Source organism: Carassius gibelio, chromosome A7, assembly GCF_023724105.1.
Source record: "Carassius gibelio isolate Cgi1373 ecotype wild population from Czech Republic chromosome A7, carGib1.2-hapl.c, whole genome shotgun sequence".
In the NCBI taxonomy this organism is placed as follows: Eukaryota; Metazoa; Chordata; class Actinopteri; order Cypriniformes; family Cyprinidae; genus Carassius; species Carassius gibelio.
The window spans coordinates 30,921,053-30,938,869 of NC_068377.1; the positions used below are offsets into that span (position 1 = coordinate 30,921,053).

Here is a 17,817-nt window from a genome sequence, read left to right on the forward strand (position 1 = left end):
GAGAGTTATTGTGGGGAGGTGTCTGAATAAACAGGACTGGCTCTCATAGAGACATTGGTGTGGAAAGCCAACAAATCACATGTGAGAACTATGGCTCAGGAAAAACAACCCATGAGAAATAAAGGTGGAATTGATGGGTTTATAGAAAAGTAGAAAGTGGTGTTCAAACTTAAAAAAAAATTAAGTTTGTATACAGTAAACCAAGGGTCTTCAGCAGTGAGTCAGCCATATTATTTTGTAATCCTAAACCAGTTTTAGTGAAACAAAAAAGCTAAAACTTTATGCAAAAACTTTTTTTGGCACAAATGTTAAACTGGGGGGTCTTTTGCTTAAAAATGTTTGAAGACTGAGGCAGACAGCTGTGGGTAATGGCTTTCAGTTTACATTCATAGTAAAAAAAACACAAACGCAAACTGAAACTTCTCCATACTACATTTCCACATTTCACATAGAAAGACAAATCATACTGCTACAGCTTTGCTTTTACGAGAATATGTTTTGGATCACTAGTAATATCGATTTCTAGTAATGTGGGAAACAATACAGGACTCTGAAACTGATTCTTATAATTGTACGAGATATATATCGAAACACGCACACATTAGGTCTGATAACAGCTAGCTTTCTGCTGCGTAACTGGGGAACTCCCATGACTCAACCATGGAAAGGGCTTACCCCACAAACCAGACTCTACCCCCTTCTCTCACACACTCTTTACGGTCAGGTGATCTGGGACGCCCACCCTGGTGACAACATAGGGAATTTCTGAAAGTGTGCCGTCATTGATATCTGTCACAGTGCGTTGTTTTAGATGCAAAACATAGGAACTGTAAAATTACAGCGGGGATTTTTAATGTTTCACCAAACCGAGGAATCCGAAACTCATCGACATCGATCAGACTGGAGAAAACAGGTGGCTTGCGGTGCAATTGATTATACGAGTGAACGTGGTTGTGTGGTTATGGGTTTATTGCAAGGCATCGCATCTCTATTCGCTTTCATGCTTTAGCCAACCGTTTTATAGAAATGTCATGTGTATTTACTCATACTTCAAAAAAAAAAAAAAAAAACTCTTTAGAAGTAACTTAAATTTCAAATCCCCTTTAAATCACAAAATGTTACAACGATATCATAATTAAAAAAAAAATCCCCATTCACCCCCACATCACCCCTTAGCTTGATAAAATTACCCATTACCATAAACATCAAACAACTATTCCAGTCACTGGCTTGGTTGTCACACTTCAGATCAATGCTTAAAACACCAAACCAAATGATGGCCACGTATGTGGGCGCTCACAACCAACCCTGTCCAATCAAACGACAACAACAAAAAAACCCTTCAGGAAATCACCATGAGAACTAACCAACCATACAGCTGGACCAGAAGATATGACGGCTGAAGTAATGTTTTCAAAAACTGATTCAGCTTACCATTCACATTTTAAATAAATGGGAACTGATATAAGGAACATGTCAATGTGAAAGCAATTCCATTTTAAAATAGTTCTATGGGTTTTGTGAATGATGTCATCTCCTGGCACCACGACAGTGTCCTCATTCCTGCCAGAAACTACCATGAAGCAAAACAGAGAGCAAAAACAGCTGAGTGAGTGAGTATGTAGAAAAGAACGACATGGAATGGAGTCAAGGAATTAGGCCAGGAGAGGGAAATAGATTGGTGGTAGAACTTTGTACATGAGAAGAGAAGGGGAATTGGGAGAACTGGAATGTTCCTCTGTGAGCCGGCGGAAGGACCTGTGGGTGAGCACTCACGTGTGGCCATTATATAACCCACCTCAGATAGATATCATACTCCGAGGCACAAAGAAGCACAATGTCACAGTAGTCTTGCATCTGTTCCCTTCCCTGTGTGTATGCGTCTGCCTCTGCCAATGATGCAAGGCTGAGTCGTCACAATAGCATCACTGCCTTCCAAGCCCACACTCATAGCCTCCACACAAACATGCGTACATGGAACAGAGTGTGGCCTACATCCTGATCCTGAGAGTGGGTTCAGCTGAGGACACAAGCAGTGCTCACTTCTTGTTTGACTCTCTGGCCAAATCCTCGCACCAAAACCTTTCACCACCCTTCCAAAAATAACATTACAATAAAAACATTCACGACTGGCCCCTATAGACAGACCACAATTGCTTTCCCTGCTCTCGTTTTCTTGTCATCGCCCTTGACCTAGTTCATCTCTCCTGACTTATGGTTGCTAGACAGATGATGAATCCATCTGGATGGAGCATTTGGAGATAAGCACTAACATCACAGTCATCGATATGATATTGACATTAAATGCATGCGTCCATCTGGTATAAACTGTTAATGAATACACATGAACGTTAATATATAAACCAGGACACATCAGTGGTGTATAAAAGTGCCAGATTAAGGTCTTTCTAGACCTAATCTAAATACTGTCATTCCTGACATGACACAAAAAAAAAAATCAGCAATTTTACTAATAATGTGAATCTTGAATATAGGTCTCAGTTGTTTCTTGTTGAGTCGACACAAAGAGAAACATGATGCTTTTCTTAGTAACTAGTGGTCACATCCTGTAAAGAGTAAACAGCCATGCTGTCACTGTGGTGAGCACTGCTGAGAAAACACCCTTTGTCATTACCTTGAATGAGGTGTATTACTGACACTGATATTACTCATAAAAGGAGAAGTCAGCATGAAACGGTTTACAAACCATTTTACTTCTGTAACGTGTCACACTTCGAAATGAGAAAGGATTTTCATTGAAAAACAACAAAATATGTAGCATGGGACGTAATTAATTGGATTGTGAAAAGTGACACCATCTAAAAAGAAAAAAACATTTCAAAGGTGGAGCGAGTTGTTACTTGGATGAAATAACGTGCACAAATAATCTTGGCAATAAGACCAGAAAGGTGCATTAAGAAAGTCTATAGAGTCAATTTTAATCTCATGTTGACTTCAAAGACATAATGAAATGAAAGTGACGACAGATCTTTTCTTCAGGTTTGTGACATACATTCACAGATTATTTGAAAAATAAATGTAGTGTGGGGACTTGGTTCTTTCTATTCATTGGTCAGACCTAATATATATTGATATCTCTAACTGGATAGCCAGAGAAAATTCTGAATATGCCAGCATGCGAGATTAAAGAAAGCAGAACAGATATGATAAGACAGGAAGTTGTCGTCAGAGCAACAGGAAGTGGGCCTCTCAAAAGAGGGGAGGGTGGTGTCTTAAAAGGGACTGAGGGGAATGATGTAACATCCTGTGGAACATATTCTCTGTGTGTACATATTTATGAATGGCGCAAAAAATGAAAGCATGGACTGGTCAGGTGTCTGGTTTCTCATCATGTTAAATCGTCTGAGGCTTGGCAAATGTTTCTGATGTCTTTCTCTCTGGGTTACATCCTCACTGCAGTTGGTCAACTTCTGTAGCAGTTCTTCTGAGAACTAGAGTAAAACTTTTAAGGAACAGAAAGAGTAATTGACGTGCCAGCACATTACCCAACAGACACAACCCAAATGGCTAAATCTGAAAGACGGGTGCCGTGCGTGAATGGCAGTGACTCAGTGTGTGACTGTCTGCTAGACATGAAAGTCTGGAATGTGTCTGCACAGCCATCTGCAAGAAAACTTTTAATGCCACACAGACTGTACAAATGTGTCACCGTGACACTGTGAGATGTCAGGAAACACGAGTTCGCTCTTTCATTCTCTTTTAACATTATGAATACAAAGTACCAGAAATGACCTTTCTCTGTAACCATCAAAACATCTCAGCTTTTCATTACTGTAATAGTCAAACCTAGAACATCTGACTCTGCCTTGTTTGCGTCTTATTAGCTCCCAAAAGTCCCCACCTACGTTCAAACTCCTCACTTCCCAGAAGCAAGTGTATTAGATACCAACAAAACACTTATTAGTTATTAGTAACAAAAAGGATAAATGACAAACAAGCCGGCTCTCGGGTTGCCATAGCATCACTCATGTCAGCCTGACGCTCACAATGTTGGAGAGGGATCCAGCAGAGCGGGATGAAGAGTCACGACTGGCATGTAAAATATTTTCTAACTGAAATATGATAAAAGTTACTGACCATAAATAGATGGAAAATTTGACTTTACTGTGAGATAGAGACAAATGACAAATCAAGATGTTTGTAATTCAGGAAAACAATCCCTCCTCGGTCACATTTCCCCCCACCACGTTATGACGCATGTCAGCGATCTGTGTGTTGCATCCTGGCTGCTCGCTCTATCCAAAAAACATCTGAGTGAGTCACAGAAACATGACTGCTCTTTTTTTGTGTTCCACCACTCTCCCTCCCTTCATTCCTCTCAACCACTCCCACTAGAGTTCCACCGCCTCTCCCTTTCTTATACTCACTTTCCCTTTTCCCCTCACTCTGGTTTTCTGCCAAAATGTGAGATAACAGACCGGCAAAGTGACAAAGGAAAAAATAAACTAGTCAAAGGGGAAAAAATGTGGTGTCACAGTATGAAACCTTTTTCATTCTTGTTGTGTTTAACTGCACCACCCTAGCCCAACTCATCAACCAACTTCATAATCACACGTGTTCACAGACTCGCATACTATCTCTTGTGAAATTCCTCTAACTTGCCTATATCACTTCCTTTTACCAAAAAAGTACAGTCCTAAAAACTCCCCCACACACAACCATTAGAGCTTGGCTGGAATGAACGAGGAGGATTTTACAGCCTACAACTTTCTTTCTTTTTTTCGGACAGCCTTGAAATACGAGTATAACCACACTCACGGAAGCCTGGCTCTCTGTCATCATCACTGTCAAATGGCTACTGTGACGAGCGTACACTGACTAAGCACTCCAGCGAGCCCCTTGACCTACAAGATACATCATCATTCCTTGGTTTCACACGCTCACACATGAAATGTGCAACCCACACAGTTCTCTCTTTACTCCACCTGCTAGGATCAAATACACACCACAAACACACCCTGAATGTTGTATAGTAACTTGAAGTTAGCAAGGGGAAGATCGACTCGATTCTGTGAAACGGTTCATTTCAAAGAACAATTATTTAAAAATTATTTTAGGCCATGGCGTAATTATGATTCAAACCAATGGTTCATGTATCCACAAAATATTGCCCTCATTCAGTCTCATGTGTATATATTCACACCAAGTAGTGTTTATTTTAGTCTGACCTATAGCTTTAAGGGATCACAATAAAGGGGCAGTGACACTGCAGTACGGCGGCTGATTCAAAACATCCGCTTGGTCTGAGGAGGGCCGAGTCTCTGCAGCTGCTGCGCTCTCGAAATTTACAACCCACAACTTTGAAGCGAAAACAAACAGCTGCTCTGTATTCATGTCAGTAGTGTTAATTGATCAGAAGTCTATCTTTAAAGTAATCTTCCTGTCCTTCGTATACTAACGCATTTACTTCCACAGCTGTTTATGATCAAAATGCAGAGCATTCAAACTCTCTCCCCCAGAGATGCTCATACAATCGATGCCAAACTGTTTCACTGTAATTTTACATGTTGTCAACAATCTTTATATAACATCAACACAAATATTCCTCCTAGCGTGTTACAGAGTAATTTCATCTTGCATTTTCCCTTAACCGAGACACCGGAATATGTTCAAACGCACATGTTAACGCTGAGAGAAAAAACACCCCACCCCCAGGCAGGGCTGGAGGCTTGTACTAGAAAACGATGCAAAAGATTTCCTTTCAGACAGACGAATTCAGTTCAGCACGAGCAGGCTGAGGCAATTTATTCAGCTTTATGAGACAGCCCAGCTCGGCTCATCCCGGCAGTGGAGCCCTGCCCTCTCATGTCCAACAAACATAAATGAAGTGAGGTTCTTTTCTGGTTCAGCTTCTTTAAAAAAAAAAATTCATCGCAACATTTATTTTTCTTCCATAGAGCTGAAAATCAAAACCATTCTAATGCATGAAGACAGTAATAAAAGAAACACCAGAAGTTTGGCATTATATTGTTCTATTGATTAAAAAATATGCAAATAAATGACTTTGTTTTAAAATATTATTAGGAAGTCACTATGGCTTAACAAGAAAGCTATTTTGTTGTCTTGTGACAAGAAAAACATATAATAGGACTGGTTTAGACACTTATGACTGTATTAATGTCATCAAGATTTATATTATACTAATATAATATACATATTATACTAATATATATATTAGTACTTTTAAATTCAAAGGTCTTCGTTTGACACAGGTAAGCAGGATTCGTCACTGCGGATGGGCCGGGTCAGTTTACACAGTCAACCCAACCCCCTTACACCGGACACACGTGCGACTGAGACTTAACGACCTCCATCTAAACAATGTCTGCCTGAACAGCCCGCTTACACAATGCAGCGATAAACTACAGCGCCAAACGCCCAACTTAAGAATTAAACACTGCTTTAATTTGTCTTACGAATCTCTCTCTAAAGACAGAAGGCCAGCCATTGTTCAAAGCCACGAGTTGTGGGTAGGAAAGAGTTAATGCGCGTGGGGAATGCGCGCTGGTCTTCCGGTCACCGTTACTACAACGCTTTCATTCACACAGACTGTTGCTACCCTGTAATAAGGAGTGAAAAGTCTTTCAGTCACGGCCAACACTCAACTATAAAGTACTCACGAGTTTACCACGGGGATAACAATGATAAAACAACTGAGAAAACTGACTTACCTTTAGTAGTAAAACTCGTTCAGCTGGCGTCTCCACTAGCGCTCCCCAAACTCAGACGGGATCTGTTGGAGAACAAACGAGGACATCTTTTAGTTTTCCTTACAGATGATTCGAGACACGTCCGATGTAGGACACTGGAATTATTAAATTATGAGTGATCACATATAAAGAAGCTTGAATCACAAGCGCGGGGATAAAATGCAGAAGCGTCGCGTCAAACGCTGCGTGAGAACAAAAAACACGAATGTGCCACTAAAACTCCCGTCGTTACCGGTGAATGTCGCGGGCGCAGTTTATCCGTAACTTCTCCTCGGCGTATAACAGTTATCTGTCCAACACGTCTGAATAACAACAATAGTAATCCGCAAAATCCTTCGGTTTAAATGCCAGAAGTCTGTTGTGTCTCTTCGCAAGGCGCGTGCTGCTGATATTTAATGTTGTTGTTGTTGGGTGAGTCTCCGCTCTCTATAGCGAGCACAGAGCTGTGTCTGTGAGTTAAGGCAGGGATCGAGTTGCGGTGAGCGGAGCTGGTTTTATTTTTTTGAAAGGACTCATAGCTCTGGCTGTACAGACGCGCACGCTCTCTTTCTCTCCTCCTCCTTCTCTCACCGCCCTCAGGCTCCTTTACGTCAGTGCGCGCGCGTCCCCGGAATTCCCTTACAGCGCGGACCGCCGCGCCGCGTCTCCGCCTGCTGTCTTGTTTAAAATACTCCTGACTCGTGACTGTCCTACTCTCACGGTCACCCGGGACAGCGCTTCCGCCTCCTAACTATGAATAAGTCAGGACACGATAATGCTGTATCCAAGACTCACTCTCCTCACTCATTCAAATCGCGTCAAAAACACTTCATACCATATATAGCCTAGGACATGCTGTTCAGTACATAATGGGGCAAATAATAACAATCATCATTATTGATTATGTTTTGTTTATTAGTAGTAGTAGATTTTGTGGTTTGTTGATTTCAATTTTGTCACAAACAATTTTTAGTTATATATTTATATTCATAAAAAAACAACAAAGATGCTAATAATATTAATATATCTTTATTATTTTTACATACAATTAAAAGCAAAAAAAAAAAAAGTAAACGTGCAGATAAACTGAAAAACAATATGGCAGTTTTTGTAGGGTTTACTCAGGACATGAACATTTTGAGGTTGAGAAGAAGTTCAAAAGAATAACTTCCCAGAGAATGATCTGAGAGCGGTGGACAAGCCAGATGAGCACTGTAAATCAAAGAGAAGTGAAAATAGGACAAACATAACAGATGGACCAAGGAGAAGTGCTGAAGAAAAAAAAGACAGGAAACTGTGGATAAGACTTCCAAAATTACACTGGAAGAGCATCTCCTTTTTCTTAAATGGCATCTGCCATGTCAGGATGTTTCTTGACTGTGAGGACAGCATGGTATGTTAATTTAATGGTGAACAGAAGCTGCATGCGTGTGTGTGATCAGCACATTATTTTTAGCAAGGTTACATCAGTGCCAGTGAGACAAAACAGGTTGGCCACACCACGGGAACCAGGCTTCTTGGACAGCAGCGGAAGGACATCACACACATACACAGGACGTAATCTGCTCGGAGCACAACGTCTACCAAAAACAGGCAAACAAATCGACAACAGCAGATGTGCGAATGGCTTCTTTGGGAAGCAGTGAAGAAAAATATGGCTTTTCTTCTTCTATTGTTAGCATTCTATTTATCACTTCTCCTTATAACATTCCGGCTACAGGACGGTCTTCTGTTCAGAGTTGTGTGTGTGTGTGTGTGTGTGTGTGTGTGTGTGTGCGTGCGATGACCACATAATAGGATACACCAGACAGGAAGAAGGAATATGACCACTGTGACCAGGGTGTGACGCCTTGTGATCTCTTCCACTCACACTCACACCCACACTCACCCATGTGCTCATGTACATACTGCCATTACAACAGATTTCAACAGACACGTTTTCTGAGCACTTTATTTCCAGAGGCTGGCTAGTTCCGATTGCTTGGCTCTGGCCTTATAATCAGGGAGGGTTCTCACACGGCAGCTAAGTATAGCAGCGTTCCCACGAGCACAGCAGAATCCAGAACACACACACATACACAAAACTGAAATACACAGAACTTTCAGATGTGCAACGGCAAAAGTGAGTGGTATGTGTGCGTGAGAACTGACAGCAGCCTTTAGATCAAGATTGTGCTCCCACTTTGTGGGCTCCATTGAGTCAGCACTAGGGTGCACTAGTTGTCACAGCTGCCACACATGGATGGATGGCTCATTCAAAGGGTTAACTCCCACCTCTGCCTACACCTACCCCACCTAAAAACACATATGAATTACACACCGAGAGTCCATGCCAACTGATTTAAAGAGTGAATGTCCCACTCAAACTGTAAGGGGACTGTAACCACCCTTTAAGAACACAGGAGGAACAACAATAAGGATTGCAAGTGTGAGCAGCATTGCTAAATCTTACATTCGTTGATCTTGTTGTATATGTGTATTTACTGTCATATTACATAAATAGTTTATTGCAAAGAAAATTTGACATTCAATGAATCATTTTAATATTGTTTTAGACACTTTAACAAGAAGGCTATTTTGTTGTCTTGTGACAAGAAAACACGTTTTCTTGTTTTAGACACAGATTTATACTTGGCTATTCTTTTCTTCTTACACACACTCAACATCTAAACAAACAACTTAGACAAAGGCATCAAAATGAATTGTGTGTGTGATATATATATATATATATATATATATATATATATATATATATATATATATACACATATACATACATATATATAATTTCTCAAAATAAAATGTATAATTATTGTGGTGGAATTGCTGGAAGTCCGTATAAAAAATGAAGAATTTAATTTCCCGACTAGGACAGCAGAAAATATCCTTACTGTAATTTATTTTGGTACTCTTTCATTTTTGACTTTCTCCAAATCTCCACCTTCTCTCTGTTGCTACCTAAAGCTGTAGCATGAGGCTAACATGTAAAAGCCCAACTCAAAACCATTCTCTCTGTAGTATGAAAATTACAGCAGTCTTTGGTCAGATAAAATGGGTTTATATGTTTATTGATGACTATAAAACTGAAGTGGTTAAGCCGCTTGACTTATGACCTTGAAGTCAAAAGGTCACACCCCTGCAGGCAGACAGCTGCTCTGAGTTTTAAAACAGGCCTGCAGCAACAACTGTAAAGTCAACACAAACGTAAAATCCAAAAGCTATGTAACTGCCAAAAGCACTGCTATTACTTAGAAAACAACTGATTAGGATGAAAATAAAACACAAAAGGCCAGTGTATACCTGGCTTTGATATAACCTGAATGATCACTCTCAAAGATGGAGAGACAGAGATGAAAAAAATAAAATTATATCTTAGCTGGAATCAAACCCTGATAGCAAATTTCATAGCTAACATCTAACGCTTAATTTTAAATGTCACTCTGAACCCTGACACACTCCATAAGCTCAAAGGTCACTGTGAGGGGGAGTTTACAGGATTTAGATGAGAAAATAAAAGTATCTATCTCCACTACTAAATGACAGAGGACTAATTTACTCACTGAAGGAGAAGAGACGATTCAGGGGATTCTAAGAGGACACAGACCACAAGGTACAGTGTGACACTCAGACTCAAAGTGTTCTTGACACAGATGAAAGGAGTGGTGCTCAGAGAGTATGAAAGTGAGAGACAGCCTGAGAGTGACAGAGACGGAATGAAAAAACCGTCTCCATACCTGCTGTGAAGTCCAGCTCAAAATGGTAGCTGGTTTCTAGCTGGTCAACCAGACTGAAATGAAATATGTTGTAAATGCATGTTATAGATCTTATAGTTAACAATTAATCACTGAATGTTTCATTTTTACTTTTTTTTTTTTTTTTTTTTTTGCAACATTTATCAAAATATCATTATGGGATCTTCCAGTTCATTTGTTGCTGGTCCAAGATGGGTCACAAGGTTTAGCTGGATTTAATAGCATAGATTTCTCTCCTTCCCCTGCACCAGCTCATCTCGCCCAACACATTATACACTTCCATGACTCAACACAACCTGTCTGTTCTGTACACCTCCAACTTTCAATAATATAGCAGAAATGTGTTAACCTAACACGCAGAGGAGGTGTTGGCCATCAATGAAATTACTGTGATGCTTTAGCATGTACACATCCTGTAACCAGTGTAAAGGTGAAATGGAGACAAGGCAATACAAAACCTTTATTCTCCAGTGACACTCATCTAGAACCAAAGAAAACACACAGGCCCACTACAGACAAACAAGACGACTGTTCTTCCATTGTATTAATGATCTCCAAATGACACCAACCAGAACGGAGTACACAGGATTTTCAAAATCATATCTTCACACAAACCTTTTTACTTTATTTAATACAGACTGTTGGCTGCTTCCCACAATTTTTGGCAATTTCAAGTTTTCTAATCAAGTATTAATTGCTCTTTTGTTGTTTTTGATTGCTTTTTGGATAAAAGCGTCTGCTAAATGACTAAATGTAATCTAATTCTAACCTAGACAATCCGTGTAGAATTCGTTCAGTCATTTTTTGATTTATCAGAAAGGAGCCGTTTTTACATTTTTCTTCTGTCAGTATTCAATCAAAAAACGACTGAATGAACGATACACGGTGTCACAAGCTAAGCTTGGTGGCGAATAAGACATTACATGGACTTGATTTGACTTGTGACCATGTTCTCCACAATGAAAGCACACAACATCGGCCTTGCCAGAACGTGGCATAACAGGTGAAGCTTTAGCGGTACAAGTCTTATTGTGGGTGGGCTTTAACATCTTAGTTTGACTAGTAGTATGAGAGTTTGAACCAACTCCAATCCCCTCAGACTTACCTCTAGCAGGATGTAGGATACCTGCATACAGGTAGTTTCTAGAGCCTTTCTGTGCTGTAGTCTCCATAATACCCTCCTTGCCGCTGCTGTCAAACTTTACCGATTAGCAGAACAGATCCTTGAGGGTGGACATAAAGTTTTCATGGAGTCTCTGAACCTCAGTAGATATGTTTCAGGGTATATTTCAGATTTGGCCAAGATTGCCTCATAATAGTCCTGTGTCACCATAGGGTCCGTTATGACAAAAGCACTTAATAACGGGATAAAGCCCAGTCCTCCTTTAGCCACTTGAAGCCTTTGCCAGTATTTCAAATGTTGTGAGGAAAAGCTAGACGTCAGCGTTATCCTGTGGTCGTAATTCCAGCCCTGGTATGTTCAAAGTCTGGCTGTATCTGGTGGACCTGATTCTGGAGAATTTTGATGTGCTGTCTCTCTCTCTCTTGCCTCTCATCAAGCTCTCGCTGATTCAAACTCTCAAACATATGGGCGAGACTGGTGATGGCCACTTCTGATGATGTTACTCCAGCAGTGGATAAACCTGCAGTTTCACCTTGTCCCTGCTCTTGCTCAAAGCCCTCGTCAGGCTGACTCCTCAGTGGTGGCATCTCTATCAGCAAAAAACCTCCAGCTCATTTATGACCAGGGCTTCTATGACCACTTCTGACACCAACTTGGATGGTGGCCCAGAGGCCATAGGAAATAATTTCAAACAAGCTGGAAAGAGGTTCGGTGCATTCCATAAAGGTGGTTTATTTTAGTGAGAATTTATTTCAACATGGTCAGACAGTGAGAAAAAAACATAGCAAATTCTGCAACAATGTGCAAAAATAAGCTACACCAAGTAAATTTGTCCAATTTGCCACAAAGTTACTTTATAGTAATTAATAATTCAACTGATATTCCCACTATTCACAAGCAATAAAGGTAATTCTCATTAAAATTACACTGAGTTGAGGCATATTTTTAGAGGAATAACTGAAATTAACAAAATGAGAAAACAAGCATAACAGCTAACATATTTGGAACAGGCAAAACAACTACACAACCCCATGCTGATTTATAAGATGCTAAATGCCGGTGTAATCAGGTAGTGATGTGTACATCTGTGTCAAGTTCATTTAATTTCTTATTCGTCACCAAGCTTAGCTTGTGACACAGATTCTACAGATACCCACAATTCAAGTAAAAACAATATTTCCCCTCCACATGCATTCACAATTACCCTAGAGCTGCTAGTCAAAACATTTTAGTAAAACAGTAACTATGTCTGAAAGCTTTCCACCCCTGAGGGCCTCAAACCCAGATTACAATCTGTGACACAGTTTTATCAACCTGTGTGTTATATCACTTTATTTTCCTAACCAAACTCCTTATCAAACCTACACATTGCAACTGACACTCAAGCCGACACCGATCTGCACGCGTGCACTGTTTTCACGGGTGCAACGTGGAAATGGAAGTGTTGTTAAATTCATGTATGAGCTTGTTTTGCGTGAATTAGTCCTGTATTCAGCTGTTCAGAGGGTTAGTCACTATATGACTCAGAGCTGTTCCTTGTGTTGGGACAATAGACCACGAACTCCAATATGTACACAAAACACACACACACATACACACACACACGCGCTACAACATTCATGTGAGCACAGACATGAAAAAGATAGAAAACATATAGGAGAAGATAAAAAAGAAATGTGCCTGTGCAAAAGTCGAAAGGGTGTTTTGGGTGCCTGCAAAGGCATTTCTATGTAGTTGCTAGGCTGTTCAAGGTGGTTACTAAGGCGTAAATTGGTGGTTACAAAGGTATTCTAGGTTCAGGGTTCAAAATTTAAGGGGGTTTGGGCAAATCCCAAATGTACCCACAGACGTCCATTATACACTTTTTTTATACCTTATTGATTTGCTGTATTTGCCTTTCCTCCACAGCCCTGCAATGTGTTAAAATGACAATAAACATGACTTTGACTAACACAGTATGAACATTTGTAATAGCAACTGCCTTGGCAAGCAGTTCTAAATACAGAAAGAATGACACATTGTCACCATCAAGCCTTAAAAATCATTCAAGGTATTCAATATAATTAGTATCTACATTCTATGGAATTCAAACCCACAAACTTTCCATTCTGCTGAACTAGAATGTAAAAGAAAGTCTTGCAGAGACAAGTGATACCAGGTCAAATCATGGTCCTGCTTACGTCTGCAAGTCCATTTCATTTGTTTTGGTCTAGCAGGTTACTGCCCACTAGTCTGCGTTCGTTCGTTTGGTTTTGATCGCGATCAGTCGTGTGTGTGGGTGTGCATCAATGTGGGCGGGTGCAAAAACCACAATGAAGATTTGGTTTAGTGAACTTTTGCCGCACATTGCATGAAAAGGTCAGATTCATCCATGTATGGTTTGCGAAAATTACCCACATGCAAACCTGTACCCACACACACGCTAATGTCTAAACAGTAACCAACTAAGCCTAGCAGGAATCCCTAGCGCTAAACACGGAGCGTCTGTGCGTGTGCATTTGAACTCTCTCATGAATATTTAAAACGTCTTTGAACATCTGTCAGTCATTCATAAGGGTGTGGTGCATTTTCGGTAGGTCTCTTTCAACCACACACACACACACACACACAGCTGACCACATAACAGTAGCCTGAGTTTGAGAAACAGACAGCAGCCCACAACAAAACCTGTTTTTCCCTAACAAAGTTCAATAAAGAATTTCCATCTACAGACAGCCAGACTAGACAAAACTGTCTTTGTTGCACGCACACACACACACACACACACACACACACACACACACACACACACATACACTTGTATTTGTGGTTTACAGGGACTCTCCATAGGCGTAATGGTTTTTATACTGTACAAACTGTATTTTCTATCGCCCTAAACAAACCCTACACCTAAACCTACCCCTCAAGCCGAGTTCAGACTGCACGAATTTCAAAGTAGCCGGGTCACTGTTCTTTTCACACTGCGTGAGTATCTTGGCCAGCATCAGTCCTGTGTTCACACTGCACAATGGATCGGCGAAAGAAGGTTTCACACTGCATGACTTTACAATAGGAAGAATCACCGACAACTCTGTCTGGCATGCAAACTAAGTTTCACAACCAAACACACGCAAGATGTGACAAGGAAACAACGCGATATCACGCGTGCAAGACCGGAGTTCTCAAGTGAGACTGGGATTATTGTTAAAAATGGTAGCCCGCAAGAAGCTTGAAATACGAATTGCCTGTGTGCTGATTTGCAGCGTAAACAAGAAAAAGAAAAGAAGAATATGGAGGATGCCATGCTTGCTGATAATGTGGTCTATAACTCCTCCCTGAACTCCCTGCTGCTCTGTATCTTGCTCTCTCATTGGCTGGGGCTAAAATCATGCAGCCTGAACTCTGCTTTACAGAAAACTACTGCCTGTTTCATAAAACACAATTTTGTATGTTTTTTTAAGCCTTTCATTTACGGGGACACAGGAAGTGTCCTCATAAACCATGTTTATGTTGTAGTGCCCATGTCATTATACACATTAATGAACCAAATATACCAGTACACACACACACACACACACACACACAAACGCAGAGCCAGCAACAAGAATATCCGTCAGTCAGGTAAAACCATGCTGAGGTGATCAACAAACAGGCTCACACATGTTTCTGCACCTTCCCCATCACAAACACACACAAATAAATCCTAAACCCTTAGGGACCAACTCACAGATCTGAAGTGAACAAGAGTTTTGGGCAAGCATTTCTTTACTGACTCCAGTTCCTGCAGAGCATGGACAGTGCAGATGACTAGCACAGACAGACAGTGCAGACTGTCATTATACGCCACACCAAACATGGCAAATATAGTCTTCAGAGTTTAATGGCACTAGTGTTTCTACCGTCAAAATCATTGGAGATGCATGTGCATCTGTAACCAGTAAAAGCTGTTTTACCATGTCTCAAAGAGTCATGCATAGGCAGAAATAAAGTCTGTTTTATAACCCGTATAGCCCATAGGCTATGTTTTATAGACTGTAAGTCGATGTCTGTTTATTTTTAACAAAAACTTTTTTTTTGTCAAATAGCTACATAATTATGCCTTGACTGGAGAGTTCGCCCAAAAATTAAAATTTGTCAACTTTTACTCATGTCATTACTTAATGTTGTTATAAATCTGTGTAACTTTCTTTCTTCTGCAGAGTAGAAATTAAGATATTTTCAAAGTCAGCGAGGTCCAAATAACATTGGACCCCAATAACTTTCATTGTTTGGAGCGCGTAAAAAGTGAAGTGTATCGGAATACATGGAACTATTCACTCTGAGTGTGCACCTAATATTTGTTGGGCTGAACGAAAAGGAAATGCACTCTATTATTATCCACTTTATTTTTTAACACAAGAGGCAAGGCAATATTACCTTGAATGTGCAGGGCTTTCAGTGGCAGCTGTTTCTGGCTGCTTGAGCTGTACAAAACCAGTTTGTTACACTGCTTGATATTGTAGACTGGCATTTGTTAACACAATAATTTAATTTATTATTATAATTATAAACGCACTGTTTTGTTGTGCAAATTCTTGTAGTTATTAACCTATTGGCTAATTCGAAGGAAATAGCAGATGGAAAGGTAGGACAACACAACTTTGGCTGGCCTGCCACCCATAATAAACTGTAAAGGGGAAAAAGAAAGCCAAACAATACTAACTAGTTACAAAGAGCTGTTGAACAAAAGACAGAGTACAGAATTTAAACGTTATCTGATGGTTTGCAAACTGACCTAAAAGAAAACACCATGTCCATATTTAATTGATGCTCTGAATTCGTCCTCATTTCAGCAAAATAGTTTTTTATACATTAGTGCCACAAATGTGCTGGAGTAACCAAGAGGTCAAGGTCTGGCTGGTTAGCGTGATCTCTAGGTAATGCAATGCGAAGACTTGACACATTATGTCAATTGGATTCTTGGTCAATATGATAACATTTAGATTTTACATATGCAAAATAACAAAATACACAATTTGTTTAACGTGTCTGCATGCATGTACCCGTACTGCATGCATGTTAGATGAATGTCGTATTCTTCAGTAAATCCATCTGTTTGTACTAAAATTCACATTAAAAGGGGTCATATGATGCAATTTCAATTGATCCTTTCTCTTTAGAGTTTTACAAGCTCTTGGTGCATAAAGAAGATGCGTAAAGTTGCAAAAACTAAAGTCTCAAATCCAAAGAGATATTGTTTAATCAAAGTTAAGACTCGTGACACGCCCCCCTAAAATTGCTCATTCATACTTGCCCCCACATGTCTATGTCACACTAGCCCCTTTCACACTGTGATTCCGGCAAATACACGGGTAAAGTGTTCCGGCAATTGTTCCCGGGTCGCTAGATTTTGCACTTTCACACTGTCAGTGATTACCCGGGATATGTGTGTGCTTTCACACACAACCTGTAAAGATCCCGTAATGACACGTGACATCAGGACGTGACATGTAATGTACAGGCGAAAACATTAGGCACGTTATACCTTCACTGAAGCTAGCGAGCGATCTCGGCGCCAGCGCGGAATGTGAGGAACTAACTGATCTCTGCTTCATTACAGTTTGCAATTTTTTTTTTTTTGTCGCGAACGTTGATCTTCCTTCAAAACAGCCGGTAAAAGAGTTTTGCGATAATGTACGGCTTCACTATGACACGGTATTAGATCTGCCTTTTGTTCACACAGCAACTCGTCCCGGGTTGAACCCGGCAATGTTACTAGGTCCCCGACCTGGGTTCAATGCCGGAATCTATCCCGGGACGTGTTTGCTTTCACACAGAAGGCGAGCCGGCAATGTTCCGGCAATTTGCCGGGTCCGACGTGTAGTGTGAAAGGGGCTTATGTGGAAATTTTTGCATAATGGCACCCAAATGTTAACGCAAAGAAAGAAGGCATGGTTTCAGTAACTGAAGTTAGTGTTGAAGCAGTCATGTCAGAGAGATGCTGTGTGTTTCTAGGCGAAAGCAAAAGCACTTTATTTGGCCTTCAGAAAGTAGATGCATTTAGGAATCTTTACGATTATTTACAACAGAACAGCATGCATTTTATGGATGAACGTTTCGTGAACCTAGGAGAGGAGGTAATTCTGACTTTGCTATGACAATCTGGAGCTTTTGAATCAGCTACTGGAAGTATGTTTTGTTATTAGTTTAAGTATTTGCTATTGAATGTTCAAATGCAGAGTTCTGCGCATCGTGTGTGTGTGTGTGTGTGAGA

The 17,817-nt window shown here is 40.4% G+C and overlaps 1 protein-coding gene across 3 annotated transcripts in view; it reads right to left on the reverse strand.

The window, feature by feature from the left end:
- LOC128017185 (lysine-specific demethylase 6B) overlaps positions 1-17,817 on the reverse strand; it is a 93,170-nt gene that overhangs the window by 14,337 nt on the left and 61,016 nt on the right. For 2 of the 3 annotated variants that reach the window (XM_052602442.1, XM_052602443.1), the window contains one exon: positions 6,693-6,754. The gene's annotated coding sequence lies outside the window, so the exon portion shown is untranslated. Of the gene's footprint in view, positions 1-6,692; positions 6,755-6,963; positions 7,366-17,817 lie in introns of those variants that run through there. The other variant, XM_052602441.1, reaches the window with a different exon arrangement.